At 40.1% G+C, this 14,226-nt stretch overlaps 1 non-coding gene across 1 annotated transcript; it reads left to right on the top strand.

Annotated features, from left to right (window-relative positions):
• The first annotated feature begins 389 nt into the window (after positions 1-389).
• On the top strand, positions 390-582 carry LOC135883173 (U2 spliceosomal RNA). The gene has a single exon (XR_010561616.1). It is a non-coding gene; the product is annotated as a U2 spliceosomal RNA (small nuclear RNA).
• Positions 583-14,226: the final 13,644 nt, after the last annotated feature.

Below are 14,226 nucleotides of genomic sequence, written 5' to 3'. Positions count from 1 at the left end.
TTGTATGTTAAGACTGATCTAACAGTTGCCAGCTTATTGAAGTTATTTAGCTGTTGCTTAAAGGACCAGCCTTGAGCTTATAACTGAATTACTGTGTATATTCAAAAATCTTGAACTGTATGTTGTTAAATCTCTGGGAAAATTCGTTTTTGATTAATGTTTTGTTTTGTTGTTTTTGTTTAAACTTAATTTTTAATTTTAAGTGCTACTGCGAGCTAGCAACTTTGTCATTGTTCTGTTCTGCTCTGCCCTGTATCTCTCATTCTCACTCCCTTGTAGTTGTGCTATCTTTGCATATGCACATAGAATTACCTGCTGGTAAGAGAAGCATACTCAGCTCAGTCTCCCTTGTAGCAAACCAGAAACTTCTATGCTTAAACTCTGTACCGTTCACTTTTTTTTTAACATCATCTTAATAAAATTTTTAAATCTGATCTTATCAGTTTAATATCTGATATGTCCTTTATTTGAGGACTGTATATTAAATTGATTTTTGAAACAGGGGTCTAGAACAGAAGCTTGCTCTGTCTGCCCTATGCATCAACCTGGTATTGCAGTGCCTCCAGGAACGGTGCATCTCCTTTTGGGGAGAATGTTCTGGTTAGAAAAACAGAAAAGACTTTAACTGTGATGATGATACTTTAAAGCAGATTTTTGGAAGTAGTGGAAAAATCTGAAGTCTCTAGCGCTTTGGTTTCTTTATGATAAACAAAATATTATTACATGGTTTCTGAATGAGCAAAGCTACCTTCTAACTTTAAAATCTCACTTGAATCTTTATTTGTGTGTTATAAATTTTAGAAGGTGGGTGAGGTAATATCTTTTATTGGACGATCTTCTATTGGTGAGAGACAAGTTTTCAAGCTTACAGGTTAGAGCTCTTCAGGAGCTCAAAAACTAGTCTCTCTCACCAACAGAATTGGTCCAATAAAAGATATTACCTCACCAACCTTGTGTCTCTAATATCCTGGGACTGATATGGTAACAACAACACTGCATATGTAAATTTTAGAATACTAGTTGTGTTGTATGTTTCTCTCTAAAAAGTTACATTATGTGTTAACACCTTACTCTCCAAACTAGCCTCACTTCGATTGTTGTGTGTGGTAATTTATATTGGTACAGGTTTACCTTTGTTTATTCCAATTAATAAGATCATGGTGCGCCTTAAATTACTTGTCTTGCTAGTGTTTATAATTTGTGTGTGCTTTCTCTGTGACCATCTGTATTTAGAAGTATTTCTCTTATGCAAATTAATTGAAAGATAACAAAAAAGCACCTCTTCACACCCAATTCCTTCTTTTCTAACTGCTCACCTTGTTTCAATTAAACATCACGTTATACACCACTTGCTGTCTATCTTTCACCATTTTCAAATTTTAGGCTATCAATTCCACCAAAGCAGAGCTAACCCTACCTGCTCTGCATTCATACACCCCCAGCTTTTGTTATGTGGTGGTGGTGTAACAATTTCCAGCTATGCATGTGTATGGGACCGCTGATAAATCCTGAGCTCTAATTGTCATATGACCTTTAACTTATTTCTTTAAATCATATGCTTAGTCCTAGAATTCTAGTTTCTCCAGACAGAACTGAGAAGAATAGTTGTTTTATTAGTCTTGTTTACGTTGCTGTTATTTTCAAGTATACTATTATATGTAGCTTACTAGTTTTTATTATATTTGTTTTTCTTCTAGTTTAAAAGACTTTTTATATTGTGTTTATAGTGGTTAACATAATTTATTTTCATTGAATTTATTGTGGTTATTTGATATTATTATACTTAATGTGTTCATTGAATTGTTAATGGTGCTTAACCATTAGTTTCTCTCAATATGAGATAAATACCCTTTGATAAGTTTAGTGCCTTGAGTAATTGAATGAATAATACGATGGCTGATTCTCATGGCTTCCTGAGTTTTACCCTTCTATGATACTAGTTCTATTATAGTTAATCAAATTTTGTTTTGATTTTTGTCTTATATGAGAATGTCATCATTTATTAGAAGCAGATTTTAAGTATTAATACCTTGTATTACTTATCTATTTGCTTTTAGTTAGCACATATTCTATGGGACCATTCACCTACTTATGCTAAACTCTCTGTTTGATCTTGTATTTAGCCTTGACACACTTAGTATGTTTCCCAGACCTGAAGAAGAGCTCTGTGTAGCTCGAAAGCTTTTGTCTCTCTCACCAACAGAAGTTGGTCCAGTAAATGATATTATCTCGCCCACCTTCTCTCTCTAACATCATGGGACTGGCACTTCTACAACATACTGCATACAATCTTTTGATTTGTTTTTTTCTGAACTAGTCCTATGAGAAAAAATTAATTCATTAATAAATTAGTTAATTTTTCTCCCAATTATTTTGATAATTGTTTGTTCTCTTTCGGCAATTTTACTTTGAAAATTACCCCCTCCCCCAACCCTTTTCTACCCCACACTTTCTTCCACCCTTTTCTGTATTGTCTGTTTAGATTGTGATCTATATACCCTAGCACAATGGGACCTTGATCAGGTTGAGGTCTGTAGGCATTAACATAAAATGAATGTTATGTCACCATGCAGTTTGGCCCCTTGTGCCTAAATAATTTTAACATTGGACTAGGTATCAAGCAGCACAAAGGAACCCTAGTAAACATATAGTGGCAACAAAGAGATACATATAAATTGTATATAAATAATCTATTCTTTTCTCTCTATCTCTCATCTATCTAAAACATTTGTGAAGCATCCATCACTGTGGAATCTGGGTACTTGATAATGTACACTAGATCATTGATATGTTAATAAATAAGCTGATTGGCGTTAGTAGTTGATAAACTAAATTTAGAGCCTGGGGCCTGATCCAATGCCCATTAAAGCCAATGAGAGGTTTTCTTTGACTATAACAGCAGTTGGATCTGCCCCCTGGAAACCACTGCTGCTGAGGCTTTGAAATGGCAATGAATAATTTTAGTTCTTTGGTATAAGAACTCAGGAGAGCTGTTGCAGTGATATCAAATTATCTTTATGTATTTCATCAGATCATGGTGCTTTACTTGACACGGAATCAATTTTAAATCTCATCCATAGGGCGAATGAGAGATGAATAAAGTTGCTGCGAGTCCTACTGTGCTATCAGTTCTCTGATACAGGAGAATACCTTCAGTAAGCTTTATTGTCGGATATTTATTTTCCCTTTGGTTTAAGACATGGAATGCTTATATTTCTTCTGTTAAAGCCCACCATACTTTTATTGCAGCTGTAATAAAACAGCAGAGGCGGGCATCATTCTTTGTTTTGTTATAGTTTACTAAAATGATGTCTGAGAATATATTTATAAGTACTGCATACTAGTATGCCAAATATTAATTTCCCTTGCTAACTCTCCATCCAGTAAAACGTATGGTGACACTGTAAGTAAAGTTCAGTCAAAATTAAAATATTGCAAAATAAATACTGTTAATGAAAAGCACATTTTAAAATGCTAAATTGGGAAGTTAAATAAGCAATACAGTTCATTGATGCCGCACAATGACTCATTCAATTCAATGGTCACCAAACCATCAGACTGAAAACCTAGTAATTGGCATAACAGCTCAGCCCTTGGCCCTCCAAGGCTAGTATTCTGTCTCCAGCAATGATCAATTCCATGTGCTCCAGAAGAAGGTAATATAAATTGTATCATAATGCATCTGGCTTGTGTTGCACTTCCGTGTATTGGTAGGAGAAAGCCTTCTTGACTCCTTTAGCAAGCAGCACCCTGCAGTATGAGACTTGATTGCCCTTAGCAATATTAACTATAAATATTACTGGTGGCAAAATTTTACTACCCATCCTCTCCTTAAAAAAAAATCAATTTAAAATTATTTGACCCAATGTTTTAACTGTCACATAAGTAATTTTAAATCTCACCTAAGGTAGGTTTTCATGGATATTTTGAATATTATTTCATCTAAAGAAGAAGTTTAAATATAAAGTTCCCCTTAGATAATGAGAAATCTGCAGCCATGGTATTACTAACGAAATAAAATGGAAGTTTGGGATGGTTTGCTGATATGTAGTAAAAAGTGAAGATATTTCTTTTTCAATTCTGAATATATAGTGTGAAGTAATTGAATTTAAACAATGATTACTGAAGAATGGGGAAGTCAGATAAGGTAGTTTAATCCTCTAGATTATTCACAGTTTCAGGTTAATGTACATAGAAATACATTATTGCAATTCAGCCAAGCAAGACCTCTTAAGGTCTAAGAATTTCTAGTTGCTTTCTATGCCCTTGTAAGAAACAGCATCTTAAAAGTCACATTTCCTAGCTCTTAATATAAGTGTGATGATGTTTGCTATGACATCACTGTATTCTCTCTCTGTTCCCAAGCATGGTGTTATCACCTCTCTGTCAATCAGAAGTCAGCCTGGTAGCAAAGGGTGAATGAATAAAAGCTGATCTTGCCTTGGCTTCATCTATTCTGCTTAACATTTATACTGTGCTTAAATACTAAACTGCTTTAAGGATCTATTTTTCAGCCAAATATTTACTCTGTGGCATATGATTATTGGACTGTAAAGAAACGTAAACCAGATGTTTTCTAAATGCTTATTTCTATTTAATAAGGTTACAAGTATGTCAGTTTCAAACACATTTTATGCTATTTTGGTGATGTAGTGGGATTTCATTAGCAAGAGGGACAGTCAAGGGGTCACAAAGGATTTCCTTCCCCACACCAATAATGCAGGCATAGGAAAAACTCCTTATTTCTCTTGTTTGAAATATGTTTTACTCCCTAACAAAGGGTATGTTTACATAGCAAAGAAAACCTGTGGCTGGCCCATGCCAGCTGACTACTCCAGCTCAGGCTGCCAGGCTGTTTCATTGCTGCGTAGACTTCTGGGCTGGGGCTGGAGCCCAGACTTTTGGTCCCTTTGGGGTAGGCTGTTTCTTTGCTGTGTAGACATACCCAAAGTTACCTGAAGACCTCAATCATGGGCCCATTAAAGTCAATTGAAAATTCAGTAGAACAGGGGCACCATTGGAGAGTATTCCTGGCATTTTTGAGATTCCACAGACTGTGTCTTGCCTCTGCTCAAGTGAAACAAGTTGTGAAAGTTTCTTGCACCCTCTTTCATCCAGGGAGAACCCAGCCACAATTTCACCCTAAACTAGACAGATATAGAACATGTAGATAAACAAAGGAAAGAGGATTAAGAAAGGAGAAGAGGTAAGTCAAATATAATGTGTGTCACATTATAGAGAGAACAAGTCATATAAGTACAGAAGAAAATATTAGAAGAGACTGAGAACCTAATCAACACTCTGTTAAATGCAATGGAAATATTCCCATTGACCTCAGTGGGTGCTGCATTGGGCTATAAAATATGCAAGGGAGCAGGATCAGACAGTGCAGGGGTGGATGCCACAGTAGTGACAACCAAGGTGTAGGAAGTAGGTTTTGAAGGATGGGAGTGTGAGTGTATTTGGCACACAGGAGAGGGATGTCATTCCATGCATCATAGGAAAGGGTAATGGGGGTGAAAGTGTCAGGGAAAGACAAAGAAAGTAGTAAGGAAAGAAGAGATTAGGGGCAGATGCCAGGGATGAAGTGGGGAGACACAGGAGAAGAGATGTAAGCAGGGGCAGGCTGTACAGAGCTTTAAAAATGAGGTTGAGACATTTGAATGTATAGTGGGAGAGGCAGTAAAGGGATGTCAGGAGCAGAGGCACAGGTGATACGGACAAAGATTATTTTAGCTGCTGCAAACTGATGAGATGGAAGAAAGAAAGCCAGGCAAGCTGATGAAGAGGGGGAGAAAAATATTTGGGCAATAGGGACCAAGAAGGAACAGAGTTTACAAGTGTCATATAGAAAGAGTGCGGATGAGATTTGTTGAGAGGTTGAATGTGACGCGAGAAAGATGAGTCAGAAATATTTTTATTTATTATTTGGTATTACCATAGCACCTAGTCATGGACCAGGACCCCATTGTTGAAACTAGGAGTGCTGGGGGTGCTGCCACACCCCCTGGCTTGAAGTGGTTTCCATCGTATACAGGGTTTACAGTTTGGTTCAGTGACTCACAACACCCTTACTATACAAATTGTTCCAGCATCCCTGCCCCATTGTGCTAGGTCCTGTATAAACACGAAACAAAACAATGGTCACCGCCCAAAAAAATTTGCAGTCTCAGGACAGCAAGAAACAACAGGTGGACACAGACAAAGAGAAAGGGGAGTACAAGGAAACAATGAGACACTACTGGTCAGTGTGGCAGACTATGGCACAGGCACCGATTTTCCAAAGTGCCAGGGGGTGCTCAACCCCCGGCTCTGCCCCACTCCTCCCCTTCTCCCAAGGCCCCACCCGTGTCCCATCTCTTCCCACCCAGTTCCGCCCCCTCCGCTGAGCGTGCTCGCTCCCCCTCCCAACCTCCCTGGACACCGTGAAACAGCTGATTTTGGCAGGTGGGTGTCGCAGGGAGGCGCTGATTGGCAGGGCCTGCCGGCGGGCGGGATGCACGGCAGGGGCAGCTGAGAGGGGGGCTGCCGGTGGGTGCTCCACACCCACCATTTTTTTCCCATGGGTGCTCCAGCCCCGGAGCACCCATGGAGTCGGTGCCTATGGACTGTGGTATGAGCCCGCAGCCTAGCAATTGTTGAGGTTTTTTGTACATGTCACAGCAAAGAAGTATTTAAAGGATGATGAGATAGCTTTGTGGATTTTTATGAGGAGCTCCTCCCCACCACGATGGACAGCATGGGAGAAAGCACAAAAGTGTTTGTTCGAAAATTTAACAAATGGGTGATGGAGGCAGACATGATGGGCTGATCGGAGGAGGAAGTTGATATTTTGACAGTGAAGGAGAGATGACATGTCAGATAGGGGTAGGTCATGAAAGGCCTTGAAAGTACAGACAAGAAGCTTCTGTTTGACACAATAGAAAAGTGGGAGCCAGTGGAGGAATGTAAGGAGAGGGGTGACATGGTCAACATGATGTCTAGAATGGTCTTCGTGGCAGTATTCTAAATGGATATGAGCAAAGCAAGATTGCATTTGTGAAGGCTAGAGAGGGATATTCAAATAATCAAGATACATGATGATGAGATCCCGGACAACCATTATGGCTATGTGGCTGCAAAGAAAGGGCTATATCTTAGAGATTGTTGTATAGAAAGATTGTGCAAGATTTAGATATAGCTTGGATGTGAGGAGCAGAAGCAGGAGAGGAGAAGTCCAACATTCCTACCATGATCTGGTCCTGGGTAGAGAGTGTGAGAGAAGTAGAGGCCTACAAGAGAGGGCAGCTGCAGAGTCATTGTCAGATGAAGGGATCCAGGTCTCTGTGAGAGACATGAGTTAGAGGGAGTGAGATATGGAAAGACTGTGGATAGCTATAATCTTTTTAGAGATGGGGTAGGCACTCCAGAGACTGAAGGGGTAGTGACTGAGTTTGGGAATGGTGGCACAAAAGGGGCAGAGATGGTGGTGGGGGCAGGTGAGGGAAGTTGAGAGGATGAAGATGGAGTGGGGGCCAGGGTTGAGCCAAATGTGTCTCCAGAACTGAGGAGAAGGATTTGGCGGTGGAACCCTACATGTGTGCTAGTGGGAAGAGAGGGTGGATGGTGATGGGTGGAGCTGGTGAGAACTGTTGAGGGTTGAGGGTAACAAGGATGGGGAATTGTGGTCAGTGAAGGAAAGAAAGAAGAGGACACATGCTATAGTGCATAAGAGATGTAGAGTGAGAGCCGGGGTGAGAGGCAGATGGGCAAGATTACAAAAAGAAAAGGGAAAAAAAGGCAGAGTTTGGAAAATGCTCTGAAGGGAATGCTTACAGCAGGTCCCTGTGCCAGGCAGTTTCTGTGTTTTCCCATTCTGCTAGGGAAAGGGAAGAAGGTGACTGGGCTTGGGCACTGGGAGGATCAAGGCAGAGAGAGACCGGCACGGGAGTGTCTCCCAGTGCTTGCAGATACAATCAAAGATAACAGGATTGTGAGCTTCAGTGACTGGGAGAAGAGCGGAGTTTTAAGTGGTAGTGGGGAAGGGGGTCCAGGAAGTTTATGAGAAACACCTCAGAAGTTCAGGTTTCGTAACATTTTTATTTAAGCTATTGTAGAGGCAGGAGAAAGAGCTGGACAATGGGGGAAAAAGCAGAGGTGGAGATTCAAGGATTATATGGATAAAATAAGAAGAGAAGATGAGGTTGTGACTCTGGCAGGCCAGATGCCAACTCTTGCCCAGGCTGCAGGCAGTAGCTAAGAACTGACAACCTCTTAACTGGAGACCAGATCATGTTACCTGCCTGTTAGTTTTGCTCAAAATAGGTATTAGTCTTATAAGAACGGATTCTGTGTTTAGACTCTGTGAAATACTTGTATGTTGCTGCATGGATTAATCTCACTTATACTATCTATATCCCATGTTGCTCTGTTGTTACCCGCACACTCAAGGGTACCCACCTTTACCCAGTTCCTAGGGCTCAAGGTGTAACCCTCTTAATTTAGGCACCCCCACCCTTTCCCAGTTCCTAGGGCTCCAGGCAAAAAGCACCTAACTCCTCCTCTGCAGGCTCTGGGCTCTACTCCTCCATGAGCTCCAGGCAAACACCTTTTCCCGGTGGACTCAGAGCAAATACCCTTTCCCTGTGGACTCAGGGCCTAATCTTTTGCGGGTTTACAGGGTCTTTTACCAGTGAAAGAGCCTTACACAGTAATATACTACATAATCTCTGTTTATTAACAATCACCAAAAACAGACTGCACACGCTACACATACAGTGCTCACCACACCCAATAAGCCAGATTAATTTTTCTTGATGTCCAATCAGGATCAGGTCATCTGGGGGACTCCAGTTTCTGCATGGTGTCATTGGCAGAGTGTTGAGGTCTGGCAGCTCTGATCTTGGGGCTGTGTCCTGGAATTGGTACCCAAAGAACTTCCTTTTGGACCCCAGTTTATATAGTGAAAATTTAGTCCTTTTTAGCTGTACCTTAACCAATCATTATACTAAAATTTTACTAACCAATCCTAACATAGTGTAACAAAATTCTCTAACCAATCCTATCCCACCACCTTAATTAATTTACACCTAGCGAAATTAATTATGTAAGAGACAGAAACAATTAAGGAACCAGACAGAGACCATACAGATAAACAATAGGGAAGTGGGGACCATAATGACAAAACAATAAAGAAATGAGGATTTCACAACCACAGCTATTGATAAGTGATTTCTTGACAGACAAAATGCTATCAAACTAAGTTTTCTTTAACCATCCTAAGTTTTGTTTCTTTATCTGGTGATAGTGGGTGCCATTAGGACAGGGTCTCCTTCTTAACAGCCTGATATTACCTTGTTTTAATGTAATTTAGATGGAATGTGAGGATGTGACTTGCTGCTTCTCAACTAATGGCTGCTGCTCGGCTGCTCTTTTAATCTGGCTGCAGACGAAGGCCTTAGGCTTCAGGCCTTGCAATATGGCTGCAGACAAAGGCCTTATCCTTGCACTGTAACTGTAAAAGTGTTTGCTCTGGAACTGTACACCCACAGTCATGATAGAAACATTACCAAGTGTGAAATACTACTTTCCCACAGGAGGTGCTATCTCCTGCCTGACAAAAGAAGACCTATAGACACCAGCCAACCCATTGTGAAACATCAGACGACAAAAGACTTTGTTGATTGTCCCCCACCCAGGAAGAGGAGACTTGCATGTGAAGTTGTCTCATCCTGGGGGAAGAGAATAAAAAATCTCTGACAAGAAGAAGCTGCATCTTTTTGGCGGTTAGAACTCTGAAGGGACAGAGACTTTAAACTGAAGCCAGAGATCCCCCGGGGTTGCCTCCTGGGTCTGCCCTGAATTGAGAACTCTGTTAGTCTTAGGATTTAGGTGGTAACTCATTGGTGTGTATGTTTGCTTGCTTTAACCTGTAAATGACTCTCTTATTCCTTTTTCCTAGTTTTTAAACCTTTAAATAGTTTATTACAGGATTGGTATAGGCATTGTCTTTGGTGTAAGATCTAGCATACCAATTGATCTGAGGGCAATGACTGTTCTCTTAGGACTGGAAGCAACCTGAATGGGATGTGATTTTTGGTGTAAGTGACCACTTTTCACTAAGTCCAGTTTGTCTGAGTGTCAAGGTAGACTGGAGAGTCTAATGGGACTGTCCCTGACTCCACAGTAAGACTAGTATAGTGATCCAGGAGTTCACAGTTGATACTGGCATGGTGAAATCTAATTATAGAACTCACCACCAGTTTGGGGTGTCTGCCTGCCCAGTTTACCCTGAGATAGGTACTCATGCTCATGAGTCACTCCAGACAGCGTAACAGAGGTCACCCATGGGGATTAATGCAGAGGGAAAAATAAAGAGAGACTATGGTCAGACCACACAATGCCAGTAGATTAAGGAAGTGATGAAAAGTAAATTAACTGCTTCTCACACATGGTTGGCTCTGCCCACCCGGAGACTTAATATGTAGCAAGCCAGGGTGTCAATGTCCAGCACACTAGCCTCCTGCACACTAAGTCACCATATGGGTCCTGCTACTGTGCACTAAAAGTTCCACAGTGCACTTTGACTGCTGTTTGTCTCCATGGATACACCAAGGGGGGCGTATTAAGGTTGCATGGGCAACCTAAATGCTGGCATTTCCTAATTTTCAAGTGCTTGACTTTAACAACCTACATAACATTCTTGTAACATTGGGGCTGCAGGGTTTTTTGTATGTAATAATAGTACACACCCACTCAACTGTTTTTCTTCATCAGTAGCAAACACACAGGAGAACAGAACCAAACTACAAAATGACCTGGAAAGATTAGAGCAAAGGGAGCTACAATCAAGAAGATCATTCTGTGGGTTGGATCTACCCTCTATTCTGTTTAAGCCTGTCACTTTGGTGCCTGATCAGAATTGAATTTATGTATGTAATCAGTGTTTCCCAATTTTTTTCTTACTGTGAACAACTTCTTAAGATAGAGGCCTTGTTGCCTTCACCTCCTCTTCCAGCATCCATATCCCCCTTGTACACCTTCCCTCCATCAACTAGAGTGTTTGTTTACATGAGAGGAATATTGGGACATTACTATGGAGACGAGATGCAAATAAACTCACTTTAAGAAGATGAGAAAAGATGCTTGGTTACCTTCCCTGATTTTGCATTTATTCTGTTGCTTTCTTCTCTTAGGGTGTGTAGATTTATTAATACTGACTCTCTCCTTGTTACCGACAGCCGCTTTGCTCTAATTTCGCCAGGTTGCTGTGTACCCTGATTCTGTTCTCCTGCATGTTACTGTCCCTCTTGATTTTGTGTTATGCATTACTATGATCACAATTGAATTTATACCAAAAGAACAGACGTGAAGCAGACATGCTGGATGCAGACAGATGTTTGTATTTTCATATGTAGCTGGTTTGAAAAAAGCATCTGGAAAATTTAAGAGCCCTGGACTGGGCTACAACTAATAGGAAGTACAATAGTCTAAAGGGGATATATGTTTCATGACTGAGGCAGAAGCAGCTCATTAAGTCTGAGAGCCACTGGTGTGTAGTCATCATTGCACTTAGAGATTGAAAACCTACTACATCATTGTACAGATTATTTTCAAGAAAGTGGTCAGTGGTAGGGAGGAACAGTAAGTTTACTGGTTTTTACTCTAGAATAGCATATCACTCCAAGTTGTCTTTTACCTATATAGGATATATCAGGGAGTCTCAAACTGGGGGTCGGGACCCCTGAGGGGATTGCGAGGTTATTACATGGGGGGTCACGAGCTGTCAGCCTCCACCCCAAACCCCGCTTTGCATCCAGCATTTATAATGGTGTTAAATATATAAAAAAGTGTTTTTAAATGTATAAGGGGAGGTCGCACTCAGAGGCTTGCTATGTGAAAGGGGTCATCAGTACAAAAGCTTGAGAACTACTGGGATATATGCTGCATTTTTTATTTAATTTGTGTTCGGGGGGGGGGAGGGACTGAATAACCAGAAATGGGCCAAGCATTCAGTACTCAGATTCAGACAGTTTATGCAGTGATGTGAGATAGAATCCAAATTCTAATGGTTTGTTAACATTAACACAAGCATGTCACAAAGTCACTGTAAATAATTTCTCCCTCTCTCTTTCACTTTTGCTTTTCAAAGGTTTTTTTCATTGTGTTTTTAATTACTCCTTTAATATGTTTGCACTTCAGGCTTCTTAAGAAAATTAATGAAATATTCAGCCACAATTAAATAAAATGGTAGGAATGGCAGTGATCTATATAATAAAAATTTCATAATGGATTTAATACTTTCTTTAAAATACATGGGATACCATCTGCTGTTCATTTGCTTAACATGGAATATGAGGGAGCATAAACAGTTTATATAGATAGGCAATTAGAGAACAGAAGGAATTGTCCTTGTCTGCTAGGACTTTTTCCTCCATGAGTTTGCAATTTTTTGGTAATTGGTTATCTTTTCAAGACACAGTAACTGAGAAAGCCCAGGGAAGGGCGCCATCCCAACTTCCACCATTATAATCTTCTATTTTCCAACTGAAGTGAACAGAAAATCCCTCCACTGGAAAGATTCTGAAGTTGTTCAATTTCATTTTTAAAGACACAGGGGCAGATTCTGATTTCAATTACTTGCAAATCCACACTTTTTAATAGACTAACAGAAGTATTGGAGCATAAGCTTTCGTGGGTGAATGCCCACTTTATCAGACGCAAGTGAAGTGGGTATTCACCCACGAAAGCTTATGCTCCAATACTTCTGTTAGTCTTAAAGGTGCCACAGGACCCTCTGTTGCTTTTTACAGATTCAGACTAACACGGCTACCCCTCTGATACTTGACTCTTTAATAGAATTACTTTGGATCTATTACTGAGATCAGAATCTAGCCTAGACATGGGTACTGAGGAAGAGGCCTATGGAAATCTTTTTTTAAATGTCTTTTACCCCCTTCTTTCAAAATAAATAGATATGGAGATCTTAGGACATTCCAAAATTCTGCAAATTACTTAGAAGAGTTTGAGTCTCTGAAAGCTATTTTTAAAATAAGCTTTGAATATTTGGATACTGTGCCATGGATATACAGTTTAATGAATATTAAACATTTTTTAGCTTGCCAATCCATGTTCTCTATGCAATTTGCACTCAAGCTAGACCTGATCTATAGAAGGCTTCACTTGCTCTATGTATCATCCTCTTCAGAATGACTATGTATACATATGTAGACAGCCTTTCTGTTGTAAGTAATTCCTACCTAGTTTCAGCATGTGGATCCTTCTGCTACAAAATATGAGGGTTGCAATTTGACCTTGGCTACAGACACAGGGTTGGTCTACACTATAGATTTATGTCGGTATAACTACATCGCTCAGGGGTATGGAAAATCCACATCCCTGAGCAATACAGTTATACCAACCTAACCCCCCCTGTAGACAGTGCTGTGTTGATGGAAGGGCTTCTCCCATCGACACAGCTACCACCTCTCAAGGATGGGAAAGCTTTCCTGACAGAATAGGTAGTGTTCTCACTAAGTGCTACAGCAGCAGAGTTGAATCGGTGCAGCTGTGCCATTGCAGTGCTGTACCTGTAGACAAGACCACAGAGTTTAAAGCAATTGATAAATGCAAAGTAATGCACATTGGAAAACATAATCCCAACTATACATATAAAATGATGGGGTCTAAATGAGCTGTTACCACTCAAGAAAGAAACCTTGGAGTCATTGTGGATAGTTCTCTGAAAACATCCATTCAATGTGCAGCAGCAGTCAAAAAAGTTAACAGAATGTTGGGAATCATTAAGATAAGATAATAAGACAGAAAATATCATATTGCCTCTATATAAATCTATTGTACACCCATATCTGGTTGCCCCATCTCAAAAAAGATATATTGGAATTGGAAAAGATTCAAAAAAGGGCAACAAAAATGATTGGGGTTTGGAACAGCTTCCATATGAGGAGAGGTTAATAAGACTGTGACTTTTCAGTTTGGAAAAGAGATGACTAAGTGGGGATATGATAGAGGTCTATTAAATCATGACTGGTGTGGAGAAAGTAAATAAGGAAGTACTATTTACTCCTTCTCATAACGGAAGAACTAGGGGTCACCAAATGAAATTAATAGGCAGCAGGTTTAAAACAAACAAAAGGAAATATTTCTTCACACAGCACACAGTCAACCTGTGGAATTCTTCGCCAGAGGATGTTGTGAAGGCCAAGACTGTAACATTGTTCAAAAAAG

The sequence above is a fragment of the Emys orbicularis genome, chromosome 8 (genome assembly GCF_028017835.1).
Source record: "Emys orbicularis isolate rEmyOrb1 chromosome 8, rEmyOrb1.hap1, whole genome shotgun sequence".
NCBI lineage: Eukaryota > Metazoa > Chordata > Testudines > Emydidae > Emys > Emys orbicularis.
The sequence above is the reverse complement of the archived record's forward strand: the minus strand, read 5'-3'. Positions and strand labels throughout refer to the sequence as shown.